The sequence below is a fragment of the Toxorhynchites rutilus genome, chromosome 3 (genome assembly GCF_029784135.1).
Source record: "Toxorhynchites rutilus septentrionalis strain SRP chromosome 3, ASM2978413v1, whole genome shotgun sequence".
Taxonomy (NCBI): Eukaryota; Metazoa; Arthropoda; class Insecta; order Diptera; family Culicidae; genus Toxorhynchites; species Toxorhynchites rutilus.
This window is the reverse complement of record NC_073746.1, coordinates 329,908,904-329,921,776: the sequence shown is the minus strand read 5'-3', so window position 1 is coordinate 329,921,776 and position 12,873 is coordinate 329,908,904.

Sequence of the window (12,873 nt, the reverse complement as noted above, 5' to 3'; positions counted from 1 at the left end):
CGAAGTCCTTCCAATTACCTAGTAGTAAGCCGATCCTGAGACACGGTACGAGAGATCTCGTGTTACTGAAACTTTCCGGGAAGATACAGTAGACCAAGGATTAAATCGGGAAAATCGTCGCACTTACCATAAGAAAGTTTTATCCAGCGATGAAGCTTTTTTTTTTGGTTTAATGGATACGTCAGTAAGCAAAGCTGTCGCATTTTATGTGAAGATAAACCTCACACCATTGTTGGAACATTGCATCTTGAAAAAAAAAATTAAGGAGTTGTATCGAAGACACGACCGCATATTTTCGACTTAGAACAAATAAGTTACAAATAAATTTGATGAACGTCCTTTTACGTTTGATATGATGCCTAGGTCTACAAAAATATGTGAACGGAAGAATTGTCAAACGATCATTGTATTTTACATTTCCTTCTGAAAATATTGCACATCTGATGTTTACGTAGTTCTCGAACCGCGAAAGTTCATTCATCTGTAGTATCTCAAATGACGATTTTCCCACGCTTCTCTGTTTAAAAGTACGTTTTAGGGAAACATATTCCGGTCTGCACAACGACAAGCGAGTACAAAAGTACTCAACACCAAAAAATACCCCCGACTTGCATGTATTTGCAAAGCGGATTCCCCAGGCATATTAATTTAAAAGTCCGTGTTAGGGAAACACAGCTCAATGGGAAAAAAATACCCCCGACTTGCATGTTTTGACAAAGCGGAATTCCCCCAGACACATTGATTTTGAAGTCCGTGTTAGGGAAACACAGCTCGGTGGGAGCAAAAATACCATCGACTTGCATGTATATTTGCAGAGCGGATTTCCACAGGTACATCGATTTTGGAGCCTCTGTTGGGGAAACCGTAAATCGGGCCAATCAAAACGAGGCAGTTAGGGCGTTTAAATAACGCTTGACGTTTTACAGTTCTTCATTGTTCATCTCATGAAAACTATTTTTTTATTCTTTATTTGAGAGGCTTTCAGTCTCCTGGGCTGGTTCACCTCTGTAGCGACGGTAGTAGACATAAAAATTAACGTAAATTTGAAATTGAACTAGAATAATAACATTAAGAACATTTTAAAACATTTTTAAATAATTAAATAAAAATTATTGTTGTTACTCCACTTGCTGCCTACTTGCTGGATCACATGGCTAGGATGTCCTCGGACCATGACTCCAGGCCAGTGGAGAGGAAGCCTTGCCGTTGAAGATGCCGAAGTGTTCTTATTCCCCTTCATCGTGGAGGGGAAGGAACAAGGATCTTCGTGGCTGATCCAATGTTCACATGGTAAATCCTGCAGAACAATTCGGCATCTTTCAAATAGCAGAAAAGCGCTGCTACCCTCGCTGAATCTTCGCTTAATATGTCCCGTACACTCCCGCTGATTCCATAGCGGTTTCACAGATCAACAAATTTCGGACAGCCACACAGGAAATGTTCGACGGAGGTTTGGCAGTGGTCGCAGAGTAGACGGAATGGTCCTCCGTTGAAACCGTGCGTGAAATGAAAAATAATATTTTATTAACTGTGATAGACGCGTAGAAATATTTCCTATCAATTGATGAAAACCTCTTTCCGATTTGTTAAGAAATGTTCGAGTTATAAGCATTCGAAATACGGGTAGGGTGAGCACACAAATCGGCAGAACAAATGTAAGGGAAAAAGGAAGTTCTTCCAGTTTTTATGAATTTAAACCATTTAGAATTTAGCGAATTGTAATGTATAGTATATCAAATAAATCTTAGAGAATTTCCAATTCGATTTGTATACAAATCATGAGAATTCGTTTACAGTGAAAATATAATAGTTATCAACGTTAACTTTATTTCATAAAAACGTTTTCTGATTTGGCACCCTTTCTGAAAGACGTAGTTCTACGTCAAAAACTGTATGAGATGTGCTTTATAAGCCAGTGGGATCATTGGTCCGTTTTTTTTCTTCAGAAATTATCCCGGCTAGAACGTAACAATTAATGGTAAATGTCTTGGAAGACAACATTCGCCGTATTATCACTGATATACTTAATGGGATCCGGAGTTTATAAAAATAAAAACAGAAAATTATCAAAGCAAAGAAAAACACGTTGTTTATTGAGTTAAGTTTTGTACAGTCTTTGTTGAAAAAGAATTTTGACATAAGCGCTACACCGCTCGATCGTGGATAGGCAGGGTAGCATTGAGGTGTATACACTGATAGAAATTATAACCACTTTACCCCTGCTCAATTTCTGGTCGGTGTAAGGTTGAGCTTCTCCCGTAAACGATGAAACTGCCCAGATGTTAAAGCCTTTGTCATTATATCTGCTACTTGCAATTCCGTAGGCACGTACTTAACACAAATACGCCCCTGCTGAACTAGATCTCTAACAAATTGTAGCTTCACATCGACATGCTTTAATCGTCCACGATCTTTTGGTTCTACCACCACCCTGATGGTAGATTGATTATCCTCAAAATATTGTACTGGACTCGTTAACTGGTATCCAACTTCTTCCAGCAATCGTACCAACCAGACACCCTCACAAACTGCCGAGCAGAGAGCGACTAGTTCCGCTTCGGTGGATGATAACGACACCGTTTGTTGTTTCCTCGTCAGCCAAGTTGTTGTACATCCGAATATCTTGAAAACATAACCTGTCACTGAGCGCCTGTCGACCACGTCTTTCGCACAATCTGCGTCGCAAAAAGCCATAATGATGTCTGCCTTATCGTCACCGATGTATACCAATCCAACGTCCAAGGACCCCTTGATATATCGTAGCACTCGCTTAAGGTATCTCCAATGTTCCTCAGTTGGACAGGTCTGGAACTGACTGTAGTAGTTGACCGAGGCAAACAGATCCGGACGAGTCGTTAGGGTCACGTACATCAGACACCCTACCAGTTCTCTGTAAGGTTTTGTTGTTCGCTCTGATTCTTTTCCTTTGTCCAAACGTAGACGGCACTCCATTGGAACGGAACTAGCTTTACAATCCACCATATCGAAACGCTGAAGAAGATCTTCTAAGTAACGACGTTGGCTTATTCGCAGAACTCGCTTCTGCAGGTCTCTTTCGATTTTCATCCCGAGGAAACTAGTCACTTCCCCAGAATCTGACATTTCGAATTCCTTCGAAAGACAATCTTTGACGGCTCGGATCTCGTTCAAATCATGACCAATCACCAATATATCATCCACGTACAGGATCAGGAACACCTTCCTTTTGTCTTCGCCACGAACATACAAACATTGGTCACTACCGCTTCTCTTGAATCTTAGTCCGATAATGAAATTGTGGAATCGATCGTTCCACGCTTTTGAGGCTTGTTTGAGGCCATACAAAGACTTATTCAGGCGACAAACTAACTCCGGATTGTCTTCATATCCTAACGGCTGCGTCATAAATATCTCCTCACTCAAATCCCCATTTAGAAACGCAGTGCGGACATCCATCTGGTGCACATACATTTGCTCCTGATTCGCGACAGCCAGCATTGCTCGTAATGTATCCATTCTAGCCACAGGTGAGTAGGTTTCATTATAATCAAATCCAAAGCGTTGACTAAACCCTCTCGCAACGAAGCGTGCCTTAGATCGATCTGGCATCTCATCATCTCCAGGCTTAACACGAAACACCCATTTACATGATGTCGGTACTCGACCTTTCGGAAGCTTCGCTAGTGTCCATGTTTTGACGTAGGACTACGTCTAACCGGAAGATATAGGGGGTGAAATGGAAATCTAGGCACTGAACAAGTAGGAAAAAATGCAAGATTTGGAACGCTTATAACTCGAGCATTTCTCAATAGATCGCAAAGGTTTTTGCATCAATTGATAGGAAATATATCTACGCATCTATCATAACGAATAACATTTCATTTTTCTTGAGATAAATAATTGAATAATTGTGAAATATCAAGCATTGTCAAAATGCACTATGTGCCCATTTTTGATTGGTCCATTTTGTGCTCCTCAAATCGTACCGACCAAAACGGGCAACCAGAGCAGCAGCGAAATAGAATGAAGCACGATTGGAAAGGAAAAAGAAAAAATATGAACGAAACATTGGTCGCAGTCTCACACATGCGTAATTCTCGAGCCAGCCAGTCAGCTTAAAAATCCCCGCTCCGCTGCCGTAACGATCATTCTCATTCAAACCGTACACCACATCGGTTCGCATCACAACACATCAACAAACTAACACAAGCAGCCATGTCTGGATATGGCAAAGGAGGAAAAGTGAAGAGAAAGGCAAAATTCCGCTCGAACCATTTTGGACTGTAGTTTCCCGTAGGTGTATTCGCCAATTGTTCCGCAAGGGTAGCTAGGCCGAGCGCGTTACTACCAGTGCACCAGTCCACCTAGCCGCCGTTAGTTTCGGCTGCCGAAGTGATCGCTAAACAGGAAGGTTTAGCCGAACAAGATGGGGATATCGAGTGACAACAAAACAATAAACGCTTTAGATTGAAGATAATTTTGTGATCCTGAAAAGGACCCTTTTTAGCCTGTATGTGAATCCAACGAGCGAACAAATCGTAATGAATGTATTTTTTTGCCATCGCTCCCTTTTAACGCTCATTCGTTCGTCTCGTTGGACTCGCCCCTCTGGCTGAGTCTGCCGATTTGTCTCTATCCTGTGAGTGTGTACCGCTAGAGTATAAAACACGCGAACCCCAAAAAAATATCTTATTTTCTTTCAAACCGTAAACCCGTGTGGTTGTACGGCTTGGCATCGTGGACGTAACAAAGGAGGACAAGTTAAGGGAAAGGCAAAGTCTCACTCGAACCGTGCAGGTCTCCAGTTCCCTGTTGGTCGCATTCACTGATTGCTCCGCAAGGGTAACTAGGCCGAACGGATTGGTGCCGGAGCACCAGTATACCGAACAGCGATTATAGAGTTTCGGCCGTCGGAGTGCTCGAGTTGGCTTGCAAAGCTGCTCACGACAATCAGAAAACCCGCATCAAGAACAGAGCAGATTCGGTTCGGCGCTCATCAAGACAACAATTAGTTTCAGTGAGTGGCAAAGTGTTTCTCCGGCACGTCGCATTAAATGTAATTTACTGAACAATATGTCACAAGCTGGATGGGAAGAAATTTTCCAACTGTGAAAGCTGTGGCGAGTGGTAAACGCAACAGCTAAACAGGAATGTTTAACCGAACAAGATGAGAATATCGAGTGATAACAAAAACACAACACCAAAGGTTCTTTTCAGAACCATCAACATATTCATAAAGAGTAAACAGTATACTAATCCATTTTTCATGTAGATAGGTAGGTATTCACGTAGAAGAAGAAAATAAAACAATATATTTAAAATATATATTTAACAAAAGCTGTCCCCTTTGTATAGTCCTACGTCACTCCGGTTATGTCCCCGACATTACCCACCCGTCTTTTTTTCCGCAACAGTGAATCGATTTCATCTTGAATGGCCACTTGCCACTTTGGCCAATCAGGTCTTTTCCTCATCTCGTCAATACTGTCCGGTAAATTTCCAACATAGTCCATTGCACCCAGAGCAAACCCAGCAAACGTCATGTCATAATCTTTGTGCCAGTCTGGAGACTGCCTCTTCCGTTGCGAATTCGTTCCAGCGTTGCTCTCATTAGCCCTAGCCTCATCATACTGCTCATCAACGGATCCATTTTCACAACTGTTAAATCCGTCTGAATCCGAACCGTTACCCGCATCTTCTTCTTCGATGACTTCATCCTGCAAAATATCTTCATTCTTCGGAACGTCTTCTAATTCAGTATATCTGTTAACGTACACGATTGATGATTGCTTTCCAGTCGTAGTAGTCAGTGAGTTTTCGTCAATGATGACATCCCGAACAATCCTGATTTTCCCTTCCAGTGGATTCCAAACTCGGTAGCCGTTCACACCATATCCCACGAAGATTCCTTTCCAGGTTTTCTTATCGAGTTTCTTCCTTCCTTCTTTAGGTATGTGACAATACGCTGGTGATCCAAAAACTCGAATCTTCGATACATTTGGTTTACGGTTGTTCCACATTTCAAATGGTGTCACCAGAAGACCAAAAGCGCAAGCGGGGCTTCTATTGGCCAAATACGCGGCCGTTTGAATGGCTTCGCCCCAGAACTCTCGTCCGATTTTGGAGTCAAAAAGCATCGAACGAGCCTTCTCCACCAGAGTCCGATTCATCCGTTCGCTCACTCCATTCTGCTCGGGGGTGTAGGGAACGGTAGACTCCATTCTGATACCTTTCTCTTTACAGAACATGCGCATTTCCTTGCTGGTATATTCCCCGCCGTTATCGGAACAAAGACGAGAAATATTGACGCAGAATTTCGCAGTAGCTTGCGCCACGTAATCTCTGAAACAACTGGCAACTTCATCCTTGGAGCGAATCAAGTAGACCACAGTAAACCTTGTCCAATCGTCGATGAAAGTGGCGAAATATTTATCGCCATTCCAGCCGGTTGGAGTTATCGGCCCGCACACATCTGAATGCACGAGTTCCAGTACACGAGTTGATCGTCGCTCCTCCCGCAACGTGAAAGGTTTACGTGTCTGTTTAGCTACCACACAAGGTTCGCATATCGCCATAGACTTCCCGCTGCTATCAACCTTGATTCCAGAAACCATGTCGGAGCTTATCAAATTCGACAGATTTTTCTCGCCAAGGTGACCGTACCGTCGGTGCCACAGCTCTGTCATTTTGTTTATCTGACCTGAGAAAAAGGAAGCACTGCCTTTTCCTTTTGACGTGTAAAAATTTAATTCGTAGAGCTTGTCTCTTCTCTGACCTGTTGCTACAGCCACTGAGCCACGCAGAATTTCCACTTTCCCATTTGCGAACACGATTTTCATTCCGGTCGACTCAATCTTACTGAGCGAAAACAGGTTGCACCGCGCTTAAAATTGTAATTGTAAATTGCTCCAAACACAGTCCCTTCAATGATCTCGTCACCGACCATCGAGAGCACCGAAATATTTCCAGCTTGTTTCGCCGTTACACTTTCGCCACTTTTAGCTATGGCGATTTCCATGGGCTTCGCTAGCGGGTACAGTTTCTCGAACAATCGTTCATCGTTACAGATATGCTCAGTGGCTCCTGAATCAATATACCACCGAATCCGACTTCCTTCGCTGGGTGCTATCTGACCATCTGTTAAGAAAATAACACCACCTCTTTGTTCCTCCGCAACGTGTGCCGAAGGCTTCCGAGACGCTTCCGACTGATCTTTCTTTCGCTCCGGGCAATCCGCCAGCTTATGACCCTCCTTTTGACACCCGAAACATCTGAAAACTCTTTTTTGTTTCGGCTTGTCTCGACCAGAGCTACCTCCGTAGAAAACAGCCGATTCATTATTAGTGTTGCTAGATGATGACGCAGAAGCACGGCTTTATTTCCTCGTCGAGGAGCCGGCATTTCACAAAATCCATGGTTATCTGTTCTTCTGGTTGTGATTCTATCGACGTGACGACAGCATCATATTCGGGTCCAAGCGAGAGGAGCAAACGGCAAACCACGTCGATGTCGTCGATTTTTCCTCCCGCGTTTCGAAACGTGCGCATCAAACGGTCGTATCTGACGAAGTGCTCCTGCAGAGTGCCACTCGTGTGCCTAAGTTCATGTAACTGACGGTTCAAGTGCATCCTCTTGGCCACACTCTTTCGTTCAAAAATAGCCACTAGTCCATCCCACATCTGCTTGGGAGTGGATTTTCCTTGAATATGCTCCAGTTGGTCGTCGTGGATCCTGGAAACGATCATAGACTTGCATCGCTTTTCCTCCTTCTGCCGTTTTACCAACGCATTTTGTTTTTGCTGCTTCGCTTCCGCCGAATCGTTGTTCTGCACCTTCAGCTCCACCAAATCCGCAATCTCAGTTTCGATGCAGTCCACCAACTCGTGTTCTTCCAATAAGGTCAGCATCCTAAATTTCCATGCGGGGAAATTGGTGCCATCGAACATTGACACGCGAAGGCATTCGTCTTTTTCGTTGTTGCCCATTCTCTGCTAATTTCGCGATTCCGACCGTAACTTTACTTTCGTACCGATACGCGACCAGGACACGTTCCTGGGCCCATAACCTAATGGGATCCGGAGTTTATAAAAATAAAAACAGAAAATTATCAAAGCAAAGAAAAACACGTTGTTTATTGAGTTAAGTTTTGTACAGTCTTTGTTGAAAAAGAATTTTGACATAAGCGCTACACCGCTCGATCGTGGATAGGCAGGGTAGCATTGAGGTGTATACACTGATAGAAATTATAACCACTTTAATACTACCCTACTTAAGTTATTCACGGTCTATAATCTTGAGTAAGGTTTGAAATACAGTTTGTTAAAAAATTTGAAACAGTTTTAACGAAGGGCTACGTCTTTCAGTAAGGTCACGTTTTCATGAAACAGATTTAGTGTTAAAAACTTTTTTCGTTGAAAACGTATTTTGGACGATTTGCATCGAATCGAAAATTTTCAAAGATTTATTTGATATACAAATGATTTAAACTGACGAAAATTGGAAACATTCTTATGTTTCAATACATTTGTTCTGTGCACATCTGTGCTTACCTACTCGTGCTGTCAATAACGAGCAACTTATGTAGCGATGATAACAAGGGAGGCGATCTGGCGTAGTTCACACATCACACGCTGAAAGTCACGACTTCAATTTTCACTCCCGGCATTCTTCCTTCGGAACGGAAGTAAAGCCGTGTCCGAGTGACGAATCAACCAACGGGGCTTGAAATCACTATAATACAGCAAAAATATAAATAACTTTAATCAGGGCTACCAAAACATTGAAAATATCGAGGCATTCTAATATCCGAAGTGATAAACAAGCAGATTGAACAAAATAATTTCGTAGTGCTGCGTCAACAATACGATCGTACCTTGGCCACGATCTTATAACTTTTGTACTATCCCAACCATTTGGTTACTATCCATAGAATATATGATATGTATAAAGGTTGTGCAACCAAGCGAATACCGATCGATAGCGACACTTCTCCGTCGAAGAACTCACCGTCGCGCTGCACACTACTGAAGGGGAGTCCAATCTCCTCAGGTCAACCCACTCTCCTCGACATCTTCAACGACCTGTAGTTGAAGCGCGATTTCCTTTATGCTCCTGAAAAGCGGAATAGCCGCTTAGCCGGAATCGGTCACTTCGGACGGTTTCTAACGTGTGTAGTGTTGCCGGACGCCCTTAAACTATGAATTACAAACACTTTCACCACTTTTAGGGCAGAAAGATGGTTCGCTGAGGTGAGGATGTTCTTCAGGAAAATTAAAGGTTTCACAACTAGGTTCGATTGAAAAGACCAGCGCAACACAAAACGAACACGAGAAGAGTGATTAACCGAGGGCTTCGGACGAGCGAAAGAAAAACACGTTTATACTGTTTGGTAGTTAAACTTGGAGTGAACTTTATTGTAAAGGAACGGAAGAACAGAAACACACATTTATCAGTGCTGCCAGAAGGGAGCAGCTAATCCTGTTCTGAATAATAACCGACCACTGACCGATCGAACACAAATGTTAGGGTATCAGCTCTATTGAGTTTCTTGGAGGATGCCGACCTACACTTTATAATTTGAATAAATTGTGATCCAAATCGGAAATCTTTGTTTCTTCTCCTTCTCGAAGAATGGGAAAAGGAACAGTCGGTATCTTCGTACGGTGTTGGCCTACCTTATTAGACCAGCGCCCCCCCCCCCCTCCCCCTCCACGGAACTGGAAAAACCTTGCAACGCACGAAGCGCGCTCTTTCGGATATTTCGTGCACTGTGACAGTTCTGACTTAAGTGCGCTACGTCAAAGTTGCCGGTGATTGTGTATGTGAATGCTACCATACGATTTCCATGGGAGAATATTTCACATTTCATTCCTTTACGTTGACTTCACGCTGACGGGACGTTGTATGTGTAGCGCACTTAATGTGCGATTCACACCGAATAGAACGTCTACGTTCCGTCAACGTCTCCATCAATTCACACATGCAATCAATGCTTGCACCGTCACGTCAAATGTCAAACGAATGATTTATTTAATTTTATTCATGGTGTCCCCACCTACAACAATTTTAAATTGCAATGCCTCTTCCGAATCAGCATGCCAAGAATCAGTTCTAAATTTAGAAAAAATCAATGAAAATCATTGAATTATATTATTTAAATGCTTAAACTCCGTTGTCCCGACTCTTGTTCAGCAATAATAATGCATAGACTATTTTTCTCAGCTAGTCGCGAATGATTTTGACTTCGAAATTTGGAACTAAGAGATATGCTGCAATAAAAAATACAACCAAAATCAAAACAAAATCCGTGACACAAAGCCCAGACAAAAACCCAAAGAGCCGTCCTTCTCTGTCAATTAGGTGCGATTCACATACAACATCCACGTCACGTTCACGTTCCGTCACGTTACGATGCGTCAAATATTCTTCCATGGAATTCCTATTGAAGCATTCACATACACCAGCAACGGCAAGTCGAAGTTCCCGTTGCCGGTGTATGTGAATGTTTGCATAAGAACTGCTTGGAAGAATAATTGACGCTACGTGACGGGACGGAACGTGAACGTGACGTGGATGATGTATGTGAATCGCACTTTATTCTTTTCTACAAATCCTGCCGGTCGTTTTCGTTGAACGTATGCTGACGGATTGTTAAGTGCGATTCACATACAACATACACGTCACGTTCACGTCCCGTCACGTCACGATACGTCAATGATTCTACCATGCAATTCCCATGAAAACATTCACATACACCAGCAACGTAACGACCCGTCAGCATACGTTCAACGAAAACGACCGGCAGGATTTGTAGAAAAGAATAATTGACGGAGACGGACGGTTTTTGTCTGGGCTTTGTGTCTCGGCTTTTGTTTTGATTTGGTTGTACAGTAATTTACATTTAAATCGACATTAAGCTAATTTAACCGATCTGTGATGCAACACGTTTAATTAGACATTTTTACCTCTAATTGGACATTTTTGTAAATATTGAATTCGGGGCCCAAATTATGGCCCCACATTGAAAGTCGCTAACAGTCGCGAATGGCCGATTACTGATCAAAATCGACTCCAATACGACACTGAGTGGTGCCTCAGCATATCGCATTATAAGTAACTTACTGTACTTTTTATGCCAACATATCGCTTAGCTCCAAATTTCGGAGTGAAAATCATTCGCGACTAGTTGAGAGAATTATTCTATTTATTATTATTGTTGAATAAGGGTCGGACTACGGGGTTTAAGCATTTAAATAATTGAATTCAATGATTCCCATTGAATTTTCCAAAATTCGAAACTGATTTTAGGCATGCTGATTTGAAAGAGTGCATTGCAATTCAAAATTGTTGTAGGTGGCGACACCATGAATAAAATTAATTGAATCATTCGTTTGGCATTTGACGTGACGGTGCTGGTGGAAGCATTGACTGCATGTGTGAATTGGTGGAGACATTGACGGAACGTAGACGTTCTTCTCCGTAACGTGATATGTGAATCGCACATTACGCTGCCGGCGTATGTGAATGTTTTCATAAGAATTGCATGTTAGAATAACTGACGTAACGTGAAGTGACGGGACGTGAACGTGACGTGAATATTGTATGTGAATCGCACCTAAAAAATGAATGAGTAAAATTCGTAGCGGACATTTCATTTTTGCAATGCGTCTTTAATTTCACTTTCGAGATTTAATTAAGTGCAAAAACGTAGTTCGATTCAATTTACCGACCGGGATTACCACTACGGATTTGGTAAATAGGCAAAATAACAGAAACAACCTGAAATTAGTGGAAGGCAACTAAACGTGAGTAGTTTAGATATGCATAGGAAACAAAAAGATGAGAAAATGAGTATTGTCAGAATAATTCTATGTATTAATTATTTTTGATAGGAAAATTATATTCTCCCATTGCATCAAATCGGATCACAGTGTTTTATTAATTTCCTTGTGCCGGGGAATTATAATTTCGGGAACCCGTTGAATTAACTTCAACATACGGCGTGTATTTCCCTCCACTGGCGGACTTCCCCGCCAACGACCAGAATAATGCATCAAGCAACAACATTATAAAGTAAGGATTTTATGTTTTATATGTATAATTTTCTGTTATGTCATTTCTTAGTATGGGCCTGATTCTCGAATACACTTCACGGTGGAACGAAACAAACGGCACGCCATTGAACTACGTTTTACGAGTTAGTGAAGTGTCGAGGATAATAATGAGTTTTCAGGCAGAATGAGCACTTTTCAAATAAAAAATCATCAATGAAAATTAACTTCTTCGTATCAAACTTATATTCAATGTGAGTGGAAAACTTTGTTTCCTTCATGTGATAGAATAATCTCATACAAAAATTTTACCTGAAGATAATTTGATATTGACGAATTTACGTCAATATTGCATGAATTGATGAATCAGCTCATGCGACATCTACATTAAAGCTCAGAACCACAAAAGTGAGGGTGTTTGTTTATTTTACGCACTGAAAAGCAAGATTCGGTTGTAATTATTTATTTTATTTCAACTTATATTCATTTCAGCCATTAAATGTCGACAGTATATGGTAAGAAAGTTGGAGTTTTGAATATTTAGGATGGTTTCAACACGCGATTCGACCAAAGTCATAGATAATCTCCAAAAATTTCAAGTTTGATAATGCATACCGGTTATTGATATTATGGATAATTGCGATGAAATCTATATCATCTCAAATTGGCTGATATCATTGATTATGTAGGGGCCTATATGAGAAGGATTCACAGTATTTTTAGCGCAAAACACGATATTTATCGTTTACTTAGTTGAAAAAAGTCAAAGTTACAATACTTATAACAAGCCATTCCTGGTAAAATACATACCACATTGTAAAATGATGGTTTTCTAACCTTGGAC